Below are 15,588 nucleotides of genomic sequence, written 5' to 3'. Positions count from 1 at the left end.
TCCAAACAATAGGTTCTATATATGACTGCGTTCCATATATAAATGCGGCTGCGTTCCATATATAAATGCGGGTTATATATGACTGCATTCCTATTCCATATATAACTGCGGGTTATATATGACTGCATTCCAAACAACAGGTTCTATATATGACTGCGTTCCTTCCATGAGCAACATATCTTTGCATGAACTGCATATATAACTCAGGAATGAACAACGTGTGACTGCAGCTCCTTGCATAGACTGCGGCTATCATGCATTGACTGCGGCTATACCTCAGGAATGAACAATGTGTGACTGCAGCTCCATGTATTGACTGCGACTATCATGCATTGACTGCGGCTATCATGCGTTGACTAATTCATCACAACATTTAGGGCTTCACGTGCCTGGGATCTACGTCTAGACTTCTTCACGATCGTTGCTCCTACATTTTACATCTAGGGCATTATTTGTACATAGGCTAGCATATCCTTTATGTGTTTTTCCTTCTCCAAAAACCCAAGATGTGAAGAGGAGATCACACATGAAGGGGATGTTTAAATGACTTCAAATCCTCTTCTATTTATACCAAAACGTATAGGTTGAATAGACAGGACATTTGGGCTTGCTGAGCCTACGTAAGAGTTGGTCGGCTAGATAATAAAACCATAATCTAAATAAATTCATATCTCCATAAATAAATATCGGAATCGGATGATCTTTGGAACAATCTCACACCTCTCGATGAGAGGGATCCAATAAAAATATCAGCTGCCATAAATAACCTGACCCACATGGAGTTTGGCCCTAGTTGCCAATTTAACAAGGGTGCAATACACCTTTGTTTGAAGGATATTGGAAGATGGCAGTGTGGAACAAGGCAGCAGGGAATGGCAAAGGGCATGGGGGTATCATGGTTTTAGTAAGGGGGAAAGAAGATCGTCTCATTCAGTTACAAAAAGAAGACTCAAATAAGCAATTCATTTGGTTTAAAATATCAAAAAATGGAAACCACGTCAAAATTGTAGCATGCTATTTTGCGCCACAGGTTTCAAAAATCTACAAAGGTAGAGGGCTTGACCACAAAGATCCATTTGCAACTTTAAAAGCAGATATTGCAACATATTCATAGCTAGGTGAAGTCCTTATAGTGGGTGATTTCAATGCTAGGACTGCAAATGAGCAAGCTAGCATTCTTTGTTGTAAAGATGATTGTGACCCTATTTGGCTTACAGAAGAATGTAATCATCAGTGGGAAAGAATTTCAGAGGACAAGGGCTACAATCTCTTTGGTGAACAATTGGTTACTCTATGTGGGGCCTTTGATTTAGTCATTTGTAATGGCTTGACTAGATGGGTAAAGTCGAGTAATTTCAATTGCAATACTTACAATGGAGCAAGTGTGGTAGATTATGTAATTTTCTCGCATGGTTTGTGTGAGAAAATGGAAGAAGCTTTGGTTGGAGATTAGCTGTGGGATTTGAAATCAGATCACGAGCCAATTTATTTATGTTTCTCTTGGATTGGAAAGAAACATTTAGAGTCAAAAATTCAGCATGTCCAACAAAATCTCCCATAGGGCAGAATTCTTTTGACCCGAGAAAATTGTAACACCTTCAAAATGACGTTAGAGAGGCTCTTTGAGGAGGAGAAAATTACAATTCATAGCGTTCATAGTCATGAATTAACACATTTAATTCAATGCGCACTTGCAAAGTGCAAAAGAACAAAAATTAAGAAGTTTGAAACAAATTGCTTTCTAGTTAATGCTTGGTTTGCTGAGGAATGCAAAAAGGCAAGGAGAATGTGGAAAGAGTCAAACAAGGATAACATAAAGCTCAAATCTTACAAGTAGTTATTAAGCAAAAAAAAGGCTAATTTCATGGTTTCAAGGAGGGAAGAACTAATCTTGGGAAAAATAATTCCAAATTATTTTGGAAGGAGCTCCAACCGAAAAAGATACAAATTGGAAATAATATTATAGCTTCTAAATGGTTTGACTATGTAAGACAACTCTATGAGTAAGTTCCCAAGGTTGACCCTCCCCCTTGGTCAACATTGATACTAAACTCTTCACGGTACAAGAGGTAGAGATGGGTATCAAGAAGTTGGGTGTTGGAAAAGAAAAAGACTTAGCTGAACTCCAAGTAGAATATCTAAATTGGGGCTCAAAGATTCTTGCACCTCACATTACAAAAATCTTCAATAACATCATACAATAATGGTTTCCCACAGATTGGACAACTAGTCTGGCAATACCTCTTTTCAAGAGTGGTGATGTCAATAATCCCTCCAATTAGAGGACCATCGTGATAAACCCTTTGTTTGCAAAGCTATTTGGAAGCATGCTAGAAAACAAAATTAGCAAGTGGGCAGAAGAAAGAGATAAGTGTGCTAAAGGGCAAGTAGATTTTAGGCCTAAACATTCCACAGTTGATCATTGCATAACTTTTAGGCGCATCATTGAAAAAGTTTGGGAGAAAAAGGAAGAAGTATTTTGTTGCTTTCTTGATTTCAGAAAAGTGTTTGGCTCGGTTCCTGGGGATAAATTTTGGCAGAGAATGGAGGAACTTGGGGTTCCTAAACATTTGAGAGCAGTTGTGCATAGGCTGTATGAAGGGGTGAAAGTCAAAATTAGAACTTCAGTAGGCATTTCTGAAAGTTTTAGAAGTGATATCGGGATCAAGCAAGGTTGCCCATTGTCTCCTACCCTTTTTGGTTTATACGTCGACAAGATTGAGGAGTGGCGACCTTATTTTGATTGCTAAATCGGCTTTTGGTTTGCAAGAGCACTTACTATCCCTTGAGCATTTTTGTAGAAGTGTGGGGATGCAATTCAATATCAGCAAAATGAAAGTAGTGGTCTTCTCTAAGAAAAGAAAACATAACCAACATAAGTTGTAATTTGAAGGAAAAATTCTGGAAGAAGTTACGGATTACAAATACCTCAGAATTGACTTCAACAAAAATCTAGGCTGGAATGGTTGTAGAAAGAAAAGAACTATGGGGGGGTTGGAAAGCATTTTATGCTTTTCAAAATGGGTGTAGAGAGGCGGAGTTATGGAACTAGAAGGCCACTCAAACTCTTTTTGCACATCTAGTGATTCCAGTGATTCTCCATGGTTGTGAATTGTGGGCTAGCAGTACCTCCGACATGCAGTGGAGACAAATTTAGAAAATTCTGAAGCATTTGATTACAAACAAATTTAAGATTAAAAGTGTAGTTTCTTATGATATCTTGTTAAGTGAAATAGGGACTGCTCCTATCGAATAAATTTCTATGGTGTGAGTCATAAGGTATTTAAAAAAAAATGAGCAAATGGAAGAGGGTAGATGGCCTAAGGTTATCTTTAATGATAGATTGTGCAAGAGCAAAGAAACTTGGATGCAGCAAAATAAAAAATGGTTTAGTAAATGGGGTATTTTCTTGAACGCGTGTCCCATAAAAGGCAAATAGATAAAAGCTTTTGTTATGGAAAAGTTCCACAAATGTACTTGGGATAAGGAGCTAGGAAGAAAGAAAAATTACTATATTGAAGTGTTTAATCCCACTCATAATCATCAACCAAAAGCATATATAGAGGCCAATATCTCTTGGAGAGACAAAATTCTTATTGCTCAGTTAAGGACTAATTCTCATCAACTTCGTTGTGAAATAGGGCGCTGGAAAAGGCCAAAGGAAGGGTGGGAGGAAAGGGTATGCATTTTTTGCTCTTCTAGAGAAGTGGAAACAGAAAAACATTTCATTTTAGATTTTGAGGCCTTCAAAGACAACAGGGAAAGTTATGCAAGTATGATGGCAGCTACCTCTTGGGATAATCTATTTAACGAGGGGTTTGTTGAGAAGCTGGGAGCATTTATTGTGAAGCTTTACAGAAAAAGGGCCGAATACATCAAGTAGATGAAAAAGAAATATGTCCCATAGGCTATCTTTAGCCTCGTGGACGTTAAAATAATTTCTTTCTTTCTTTCTATTATTTCCGTTTTCATAAATTATAGTTAATATAATATTTTTATTAGTTATTTTATTTTTTTGATGAATTTTTTGTTTTTATTTTTATTTTTTTAATTTAATTAAATTATATTTAAGCTCAAAAACAGATACTAACTACTATATAACCTTTTATAATTTATTATAATTGTGTTCTATATAGATATTAAATAATATTTATTAATTTTTGTATTTATAAAACAATGCTACATATTTTTAATGGTCATTATTGTGTTATCTTTTCCTAATTAAATGTGCATTATTTTTTTAAAATATTATTAGAATTTTAAGTTGTGGTATTTTTTTTCTATTATATTATTTTATGTATGCTTCTTCTTATTCATTAACGAAATTTTTTAAAGATCCATCAAATAAATTCGTTAAATTAAAAATATATATTTATCAATGAAAACTTTCATTGTTAAAAATAAATATAAGATGATAACACATTTGTTGTCCCACATTCATTTAATTCTATGTTAGTATTATTTTTTTCATTCGGAAAAGTGGAAATAGAAAAACATTTCATTTTAGAATGTGAAGTCTTCAAAGACAACAGGGAAAGCTATGTAAATATGCTGACAGCTATCTCTTGGGATAAGCTATTTAGCAAGGGTTTGTCGAGATGTTGGTAGCATTTATTTTGAAGCTTCACAGAAAAATGGTGGAATTGTGATATCCCCAGACAATGTAAATATTTTTAATTACTGCAGTTTGGACAACTATTTATTTTTCTTAATTTTAAAAATACTATCTGGAAGTTAATATTTTTTGAGTAAGGATAAGTGATATCAGTCAATAATATTTTACTAAATAATCAGTTAGGAAAACAGTTACATATTCCTAACTAGGTTCTTGAAACTAATTTCTTGAGGATTTAATGAAGAGATCAAGAGGATAGAGGTATCTGAGATCCAAAGCAAAGAAAGAAGAAGAGAAGAAAAGAAAACATTGTGCTGAAAGGTGAGGCAGTCATGTATGGCCAAGTTTGGATTGGACCAGAGGGCATGGAGACAATAAGACTCTTGAAATAGAGAGTTCCTATGAACAAGTCTGGTTTGGACCAAAGGGCATGGAGACTGTAAGTCTCTTGAAATAGAGAGTTTATATGAACAAGAACAACTCGGGGGGAGTTTACTGACGTAGTCTCATGGATGGGAGGAAAATGTATAAAGAATTTTAGGTCTGAATGCAAGACTGAATTTAGGAGTATTTCAAGCTAGATAAATTATAATATCTGTTACTTATTAAGATAGATTTTAATCTGTTTATGGTTAGAATGCTTTAATCATTGTTAGTAATTTAGAAGATAGAATGATTAAATATGTTAACTATAGTGTTGATTTATTACAGTAGTATGTGCATGGAAGGAACTCATGCAAATGTCAGAAATTCATTTAATATATTACATGATTTATAACATTGCGAGTTGAACTGTAAGCTAAACCCAGATAAGGGAACAATCTTAATTAAGCAGCAGAGAAACAAAAAAACTCTTTTCATTATCTGAACTGAGCAACAGAATTTACAAGAATGATGAGACTAGATTACTACTCTTTCTGTAGGAAAAAAAATAAAAATATTTTTCTCTTTGTCTTATAAAGAAAATCTGTTCAGACAAATTTTATTCAATACATAGATAAACAAATCCTTCCTAGAAAATCAAAAGAGGGAAGGTTCTCCGACCACGAAATTACCCTGAAACTGTAACTTATGCTAAGAACCAGAGAGATAGATTTGCAATTACTTTCTGAATAATTTTGAAAACGATTGAATAAGTAGAAAATGCTCTACAGTGACAATCCCCCGAACAAGTTCAGGGAGTTGGTATAGGCCACCCGTTGGCAGTAAAATCATAAGTCTTGAGTAAAAATATTCTCAGTATCATATCAAACAAGGAACAAAGAGTCTTTCTCAATATCCCAAAAGTAGAGGAACTCTGAAAAAAATAGTATAACCAGAGCAAATAGAAGTCGAGACTCCATACATTCTAAATGTTACAATTCTTAGAAATAGGAGCGACAAACTATATTCGAAACCCTCTAATAAAATATACAACAAGATACACATTGTAAATATAGGTGTAAGGCTAACAGAACATTCAATAAATTGCAGGAATAAAATACCACAAGACGAATAAATGAGACTACGATGCTTTTCTACAAAAGGATTGTATAAAGAAGTACGCAAAAATTATATTTAAACTCATCCAAGAACATCATAGAACTCAGAAACGATAGTCTCTCCTACCAGGGTTTGAATTGTCTTCACCCTCGGCCATTAAAAATATATAGAGAACTTAAATACTCATTCGGTAAACCGAAATAGCCAAAATAAATGTAAATAGTCAAGAAGGCTTCAACAAACTATAATTAATACATACTACGATAAACATTGTTAATTTCTTCCACAACAAAACAAGGGTTGAGCTCCTATCAGAGTCATGACCTCAACTAGAACCAATCCAAAAAAATCATAAATACCTAGATTAAAAGAAATCAGGTCTTCAGGCCACCTGAGGAGCCGAACGACAGTAGTAGCCAGCACCTTGCTCGCTACCCTGTTCCTGCAAGAAAACCATCACCCTGTAGAAATTCCCACTGAAGATCACCTGATAATGCAATATACTAAGGAAAAATACTAGATCTACTTGTACAATCAAACTTTATGGAAGCTTAATCAATTTGAGATAGATCAATCGGAACACATATAATGGAGAAGAAGAAACATTCACACATGAGCATAGAAGAATACTCTGGGAAAGCCTCAGCTAAAATCCCCAATCTCTGTATTATCATACAAGTGGAAATATCTCCAGATTACACAAAGCTTTAGCTCATCACCTATCTAGCTCTCAGTACAATCCCTTAATACATCCCATAGACAGAATAGACACAACATATGCCTTCCCTCAGTCCTCCAAGCCTCCTATTTCCTTGTGCAGATTCTCCTAGGTCCACTAGTTGCCACCTGTGTGAATTCTCACCTCACACAACTCTCCAAACTCAAAAATAACTGCACAATCCTCAAGGAATGAATTCCTTCTGCATGCAAGAGATATCCTCAATGGAATATTCCTGCAACTGATAGTACAATGTCCCATCATTTGATATCAACTGGGTCTCTGACAGAACAGACATGCATGAGTTATTTATGAGAGAATATTCAGTTATCTGAAGTGCAGTAGTTACATGCATGCATGCATTAACTAACTGAACTCACAATCGGTTCCTCAAACTGCTGGAACTAATCTAACTGGACTTAACTCAGTTAACTAAGCTAACTAATTACAACTCAAATTAGCACTTCTATATTTAGCATTTCTTGTTGCTATTTTCAACACTCCCTCTCAACAAGAAAGGGACTATTAGTCACCCCAATCCTGTCTTTATGGAACTCGAATTTGCATTTTGACAATGCTTTAATCAAAATATCTACATCCTGCTCCTCGTTCCAAACATACAACAACAACATGATCCTCTTCACCACACAGTCTTGAAGATGATAGTACAGGATATCAATGTGTTTGGACATGTCATGAAGTACTAGATTCTCAGGGAGTTTGATACAACTCTAATTATTGCAATAGATCACTGTTGGATCCATCCTCTGACCAAACAATCCGACGAGAATCTTCCGCATCCAAATGGCCTCGCATGCTGCCTGACTGGCAGCCATGTATTCAACCTCTGTTGAGTTAAGTGCAACTGACCTATGTTTCCTACTATACCAGGAAATTGTAGCTAAACCAAGGTTGAAGATTCCTCTTAAAGTGCTCTTCCAGTCTGATGGACTCCCTACCCAATTTTCATTTGTGAAGCCCTGAAGCTTCACTCCCTCTGTCCATCTGTACCATAATCCATACTGATATGTGCCTCTAACATATCTCATAACATGCTTCGCTGCCTTCCAAAACAGCATGGTAGGCTGAACCATAGCTCGAGTCAGCTGGTTCACCGCAAAGCACAAATCTAGTCGTGTGTTCACTAAATACATCAATGAACCGACAAGCTACCAATAAACAGTAGTAGCTACTACCTCACTTGAGGTAGAATCCTCCTTCCTCCAGTTACCAGCTATAGGAGTCCGCATGGGTTTGCACTTCTTCATGTGGAATCACTTAAGTATCTCATTGACATACTTTCCTTGAGACACAAACACTTCCCCATCCTTCCACTACACTTCCATGCCTAGAAAGTAGTGCACGAGACCCATGTCTTTCATCTCGAACTCTCTTGCAAGGTCCTCCTTGCAAGACTTGATCAACTAATCATCACCTGTCAATATCAGATCATCAACATAAAGAAAAATGATCAATGGCTTACCTTCTACCATGATGTGGTAAAGTTTCACATTCACTCCACTCTTTGTGAAACCCAACCCAGTGAAATAGTTTTCGATCCTGGTGTACCGAGCACGACGTACTTACTTCAGCTCGTACAAAGCTCTCTTGAGTTGACACACATGTGACTCATGATCAAAGGTCTCAAATCCTTCCTGTTGCTCAATGTACACCTCTTCCTCAATCTTACCATTGAGGAACCCAGTCTTCGTATCAATCTGATGGATCTTCCAACCCATCTAAGCTGATAGTGCCAACATCGATATGATAGATGAGTACCTTGCTACAAGAGCAAAAATATCATTGTAGTCAATCCCCTCGCACTGTGAGAAACCAGGGGCAATAAGCCTTGCCTTATGTTTCTCAAAACTGCCATCAGCTGCCTGCTTTATCTTATAAAGCCATCAAGAACTCACCACTGACTTGTCCTCTGGTCTTGGGACAACATCCGACACACTGTTCTAAATGATAGAGTCGTACTCCTCTACCATAGCATCAACCCAGACTGGTTGTTGCACTGCTTCCTCGAAGGAAGATGGTTCAGTATCTACATACTTCCCAACCAGGGCCATGTAACCAGTGTACCGCTCGGGTGATCTCCTCTGTCTGTGTTGAGAGGATGGCTGCCCCACATTCTCGTGTGCATCCATCACTAATCTTTCAGCTTCCCTTGAGCATTTCCGGCCATATCTAGAAGACTCAGCATGAGTGAATGTCTCCACTCCCGGATCCTCTGCATGCAACTACTCCACATCATTCTGAGGCTCCTCCTCCTTTGGTACCAAAAGTTCCTCCTCCGCATGCAACTTGAGCTCCCTCTTAAGTGATACTCACATGGATTTTTGCTCATCGAACATCAGATCTCTATGTACCAATGTCCTCTAATTGGTAGGCAGGAATACCTGATAGTTTTCGGGTGTATCAGTGTACCCCACAAGTATCCCCAACTCAGCTGTTGGATCTAGCTTCTTCCCAGCATCTTTGGTCACATGGAAATAAACAGATGATCCAAAGATCCTGAAATGACTCACATCTGGTCGCTTCCCGGAAAAGGCCTTCATTGGTGTCTTCATCCCCAGTATACGATGTGAACTTCTATTCTGCAAGTATATTGCTATATTGCATGCCTCATCACACAAATGAAGTGGTAGGCTTTGGTCATGCAACATCGCCCGAGCTGCTCCCACATTCGATCTATTCTTCCTTTCGGCCACCCCATTCTGCTGTGGGTTATGGGGTGTCATCAACTCCTGTTTAATTCCTTCTGTAGCACAAAAGTTCTTAAACTATTGGGAGACATACTCTCCACCATTGTCACTTCGCAAGGCCCTTATTTTGTTTCCAAATTCTTTCTCTGCCAAGGCTTTGAACTCACAAAACCTTAAGAAGGTCTGATCCTTCTTCTGCATAAAGTATACCCAACATCTAAGAGAAAAATAATCAATAAAAATAACATAGTACCTTTGTTTAGCGGTGGAGGCTGTAGAGAAAGGTCCACACACATCTGTATGAACCCGCTCCAGGATTTCTCTAGCTCTACTATCTCGATTCTGAAAGGAATATTTTTCATACTTACGCAAGGTACAACCTTTGCATGTATCCACTTGCTCTAGTTTTCCCTTGGGTAGTCTGGTAGAAATTAGCTGCATGATCTTCAAGGCCCCATGGTGCAAGTGGACCAATCTTCTATGCCATAGCTCGCCAACATCTTGGCTCTGCACCAACTCTACTTTGGAACTCAATGCAATACAGTCGTCTACCTCCATCTTGTAGATATTCTTTACTCAAATCCCAATTTTCTTGGACTGTCTAGTGTTGATATGCCTCGGGAATACCTTTCCTTTACTAAAGACTACATCATAGCCTTTATCTTCCAACATAGCGATGGACACAAGATTCTTCTTCAGACCAGGAACATACTTTACATCACTTAGGGTGAGAGGAGCTCCATTCTCCCTCTGAAACACAACCGTACCTTCACCTAAAACACAATACTTTCCATTATCTCCCATCTCAATGCGCATCTGGAGATCCTTCTCCTCCAAGATACTAAATATATTCTTGTCGTCAGACATGTGGAACGAGGCTCCACTGTCCAAGTACCAAACACATCCCACCATCAATGAAAGCATGCATGCGATGAGGAATAAATCCAATTTTAACTGTGAGGCCAATGCCTCACCATCTGATCCCTTCGAGGATCCCTTCTTGGATTTCTTCTGTGGACAATTCGTAGCATAATGGCCCACCTCATGACAATGAAAGCATCGCACTTTCAATTTGTCAAAATTCTTCCCACCATGGGAAGAACTCGATTTGGAATGGGACGCCTTCCCTTTCTCTTTCCTAGCCTTACTCGCTAAGGCTAGATTTTCTTCATCATCTTGCTTTGATGAAGATCCATCTCTGGTGCTTCTCCTTATCTCCTCCTGCATCAGATCCGACCAAAGTTGTTCCCAATCTGGCGGTTTCTCTCTTCCATTTACCGAGTCTTGGTAGCTATGCCAGCTCTTAGGAAAACCGAGAAGAGAAAGACTCACCATGTCATCATCAGTTGTTGTGATCCCTATGCTTCCAACCTCATCCTTGCAGGTGGTGATCTTGTTTAGATATGTAGAGATTGTGCCGCCCTTTTCACACTTGATTTTTCGAAGCTTGTCTTTCAGTGCTAGCTTCCTCTGATTGCTGTTGTTCTGATATAGATCCTTTAATGTTTTCCACATTAAAACCGATGTCTCCTTCCCATGGAGGCTTGAGAAAATGTGGTCTCGAACTCCCTCCAAGAGGATTCTCCTCGCTCTAGCCACACATTTCTTCCATTCCGCCAATTCTTGGGCATTAGCTGCTACGGGCTTGGGGACTTCTTGATCAATGAAGTCCTTCAAACCGTTGTCCTCTAATACCGCTTCCATGTGATCCTTCGAGGCTATATAATTCGAGCTACCAAGAGCATACTCAAGTCTCAAACCGTTGACCGCCATTGGTGAAATTTGAGATGTGATAAGAATTTGATTTCTATAATCAGGAACTTCAAACTTCGAACTTCTCCCTTCTTTGTATACTGTTCTTTTCTTTGATCAACTTGGTTCCAATACCATGTGGAAATTCCCACTGTAGATCAGCTGATAATGCAATATGCTAAAGAAAAATTCTAGATCTACTTCTACAATCAAACTTTGTGGAAGCTTAATCAATTTGAGCTAGATCAATCGGAACAAATATAACATAGAAGAAGAAACAATCACACATGAACACAGAAGAATACTCTGGGGAAAGCCTCAGCTACAAACACCGATCTCTGTATTATCGTACAAGTGGAAATATCTCCGGATTACACAAAGCTTTAGGTCACAAGCTATCCATCTCTCAGTACAATCCCTCAATACAGCCCATAGATAGAATAGACACAACATATGCCTTCCATCAGTCCTCCAAGCCTCCTATTTCCTTATGCAGTTTCTCCTGGGTCCACTGGCTGCCACTTGTGTCTATTCTCACCTCACACAACTCTCAAAACTTAGAAATAACTGTGCAATCCTCAAGGAATGAATTCCTTCTGCATGCAGGAGATATCCTTAATAGAATATTCTTACAACTAATAGTACACTATCCCATCATCTGATCTCAACTGGGTCTCTGACAGAACTTACATGCATGAGTTATTTATGAGAGAATATTCAGTTATATGAAGTGCAGTAGTTACATGCATGCATGCATTAACTAACGGAACTCACAATCAGTTCCTCAAACTGTTGGAACTAATCTAACTGGACTTAAATAAGTTAATTGAGCTAACTAATTACAACTCAAATTACAACCCATCCTTATCTCCTTAATTAAGGGATAGCTTCCTCAATCAAAGGGATAATTGTTGCATGTCCTCACATAGACTTCATGTTTGATTTTCTCCAACTAATTAACTCAAGATGAATTAATTAATTATTTTTCAAACAGCTGCTAAGATCAAATTCGAATTTTAATTCTCAATTTTAGTTCAGGGACTAACTAAAATTGGAATGTATCTAGAAATGCTATTTTTAGCAATGCTATTTTTAGCACTTCTGTATTCAGCATTTCTTGTTGCTATTTTCAACACACCCCAATGGGATGGTATGACAAAGATTAGCAAGAGACATCATCGAAAACCCTTACAATAGTAAACGATAGAAAAACAATACTTCCATAAAATACCTGGTAAATGTGCGAGGGCATCTTATCAGTGAAATCATTTGCACCTTGAGTAACAGAGAACCTTAACAACCGAGGAGGGTAGCCAGGACCCTATCAAACACAGAGGAATCATGGGCTCTCAGAGGTTCTGAAGAACTCTCTCAGTAAGACCCCAAACTGAAACAAGCTTTCCAGAATACTGCTCAACCAAACCGCGTATAATGAATGGCGACCATACCGAAATAAGGGTTAGAAACCCCAGGTTTCATCTCCGTCATCCATTCTAGTACCAAATCCAAGGTCGTCGATTTGGAGTGGATCCCAATGTTACAACGAGCGGAGTTTGGTGGTATTAACTCCAGCAAAGTACCACCTAGGCCGAACAGCGATCAACCAAGTTAATGCAAATCGCAAAAGAATCTCAGGCAAGGAGTAATGTGGAACAGAGCCAACAAACCCACCCTAGTGACATTTACACTTGTACCAGAGTTCAATAAATGTAAATTATAAAAGGACAAGTGGACTTGAACAGAGAGCCACCATGTCGAACAAACAATTGTCCTCATGTCAACCTATATTATAATAAACCTTGAGACTATGGTTCGAGTGGTAACTTGTTTGTAATCCGAGATTTCTATGATTATATTTGTAATAAGGGTCGTTAATACAATAGTTCATGATTAAAGATTTGTATGAATAATTATGTGCTCAGATTAATATTTAATATAGTAATGTTTTAAGGTATAAGTAAAAAAAAAATTGCTATCCATAAGATGTTTGACATATGGTATTGGAATGCTCAGGTTGCTGAACTGAGGCCTTTGGAATCACAAAATTAAAAACTTGGTGATACGCACATAGGAAGCAGGGAATAGACAACATGAGGAGAGATGGAGACCCACCCCACTAGACAGTGATGGGGACAGGACCAACATCTTTTCAAGAAGGCAATCCTGAAGTATGGGTACAGTTAGGAGATGAGCCACGAAATACTAATACAACTATCCTAGAAATTGTGTAAGAATTAAAAGGAAAGATGGCCCGGCTATGGGCAGACAATGAAAGATTAATGCAAGAGCAAGAGAAAATCATGAAAAGTTTGTCAGATAGGCAGAATCATCAGCCATTAGTCCCTAGCCCTGAACACGGAAATATGACAGGGGAACAAGAATATCGAACGAAGAACATGGAGACAGAAGGAGGTGAAGAAAACCATGAAGAAGAATTTGATAATGTGTCAAATCACAAGGCACAGAAAAGACAAAAATCAGAACTTTAGGGGGAATTTCGAAAAATAAAACCTCCTCTCTTCGATGGCGAACAGGAAGAGGCAGCAGAGGCATGGCTCATCAATATGAACAAGTACTTCCAGTTGTATGAGTATGACCGTAATCTGAAGGCTCGACTGGCTATTTTTCAGTTACAGGGAAAGGCCACATTATGGTGGGAAGAAGTAAAACCAGTTATGGGAGTAAATGAACAAAATATTACCTGGGAAATTTTTCAGAAATATTTTAAGGAGAAATATCTAACAGAAAGATTTTATGATGAAAAAGCAAAGGAATTTCACGATCTCTGATTGGGTCAGATGACCATGGATGAGTTCATAACCAAGTTCACATCACTACTTCGGTATGTCCCCTACATACGCGAAGAAAAAGCCAAAGTGCAGTGGTTTATCAGCAGTCTCCCACTATTCATGAAAGAACAACTGGAATTTGACAACCCAAAGACCATGGATGAAGTCATTCGTAAGGCACGGATCTGCTACTAGCAAAACAAACCAAAGGGGGATTTGAGCAAGAAGTGGGTTGACCGAAAGGGAAGTAAATTTGTGTCCAGCCACAAGGGGAACAAGAGTACTAGCAACAAAGGATCATTTAAGAGTCAAATTAACGGGAAAACAAATGGAAATCAGCCCAGATTTAAGGTACCAAGTGAAAACAGGTGAATGAACAAGCTGGTAGATCTGAAATTGAATTAAATAAAAGACCACCTGTACAATGTTGGGGATGCGGAGGCCTGCATTATGTCAAAAACTATCCACAATGTAGAGGAACTGATCAGATATCACAGATACAAGAAGCGTCTACGGTGGGAGAGGTGGTGAGAAGCATTCCTAAAATTAATGCCACCCTCGAAGACCATCAGGCAAAATTTCAGCCAACTATGGTTGAATTTGAAGGTAAAATTTTTGACAGATCTGTATCTATTTTAATAGATCTAGGGGCCACCCTGAGTTATATTAGTCCCAAAATTGTAGAACAGTGTAAACTACAATCAATCCAATTTAAAAATCCATGATTATTACAACTAGCTATTGGTGCAAAAAATAAGATTTTTATCCAAGGTCGGTAATTTCCCTTTAAGTTTAGCTGACCAGTCTATTATGGAAGATCTTAATGTGTTACCCCTGGGGTCCTATGATCTCCTTATAGGTATGGACTGGCTGGAAAAGCACTGGTCCCTTATTAACTGTAATACCAAAACCATTAATTACCAAGATGAGAAAGGAGAAAGGCAGGAAATTCAAGGTATTCAAAAACCTCTGCATATAAGACCTGTAACAACTTCCCAATTAGCAAAATGCATCAGAAAAGGCTGCCAAATCTATGCAATCCAAGTGGGGTACATTGATTCTAAAGAGAAGTTTGTTTCTGTAGAAAACATTCTAGTGATACAAAACTTCCAAATGTATTTCCCGAGGAAATCCCAGGTCTACCCCAAAAAAGAGACATAGATTTTACCATTGAGTTAATTTTGGGAGCTGCCCCGGTCTCTCGAGCCCCTTACCGCATGAGCATACCAAAGCTGACTAAATTAAAAATGCAGCTACAAGAGCTTCTTGATAAAGGGTATATTCGACCCAGTGTGTCCCCTTCGGGAGCCCCAGTGCTCTTTGTCAAGAAGAAGGATGGAACATTGAGGATGTGTATGGACTACTGTCAGTTAAACAAACTGACCATTAAAAATAAATACCCCTTACTCCATATTGATGAGTTATTTGATCAAGTAAAGGGTGCAACGGTCTTCTCAAAGATCGATCTTTGCTCTGGATATCATCAGATCTGGATAAAGGAGGAGGATGTATCAAAGACAACAT

This window comes from Pinus tabuliformis, chromosome 9, assembly GCF_031772625.1.
Source record: "Pinus tabuliformis cultivar Carrire ecotype Pingquan chromosome 9, CPIR1, whole genome shotgun sequence".
Taxonomy (NCBI): domain Eukaryota; kingdom Viridiplantae; phylum Streptophyta; class Pinopsida; order Pinales; family Pinaceae; genus Pinus; species Pinus tabuliformis.
This window is presented reverse-complemented; position numbering follows the sequence as displayed.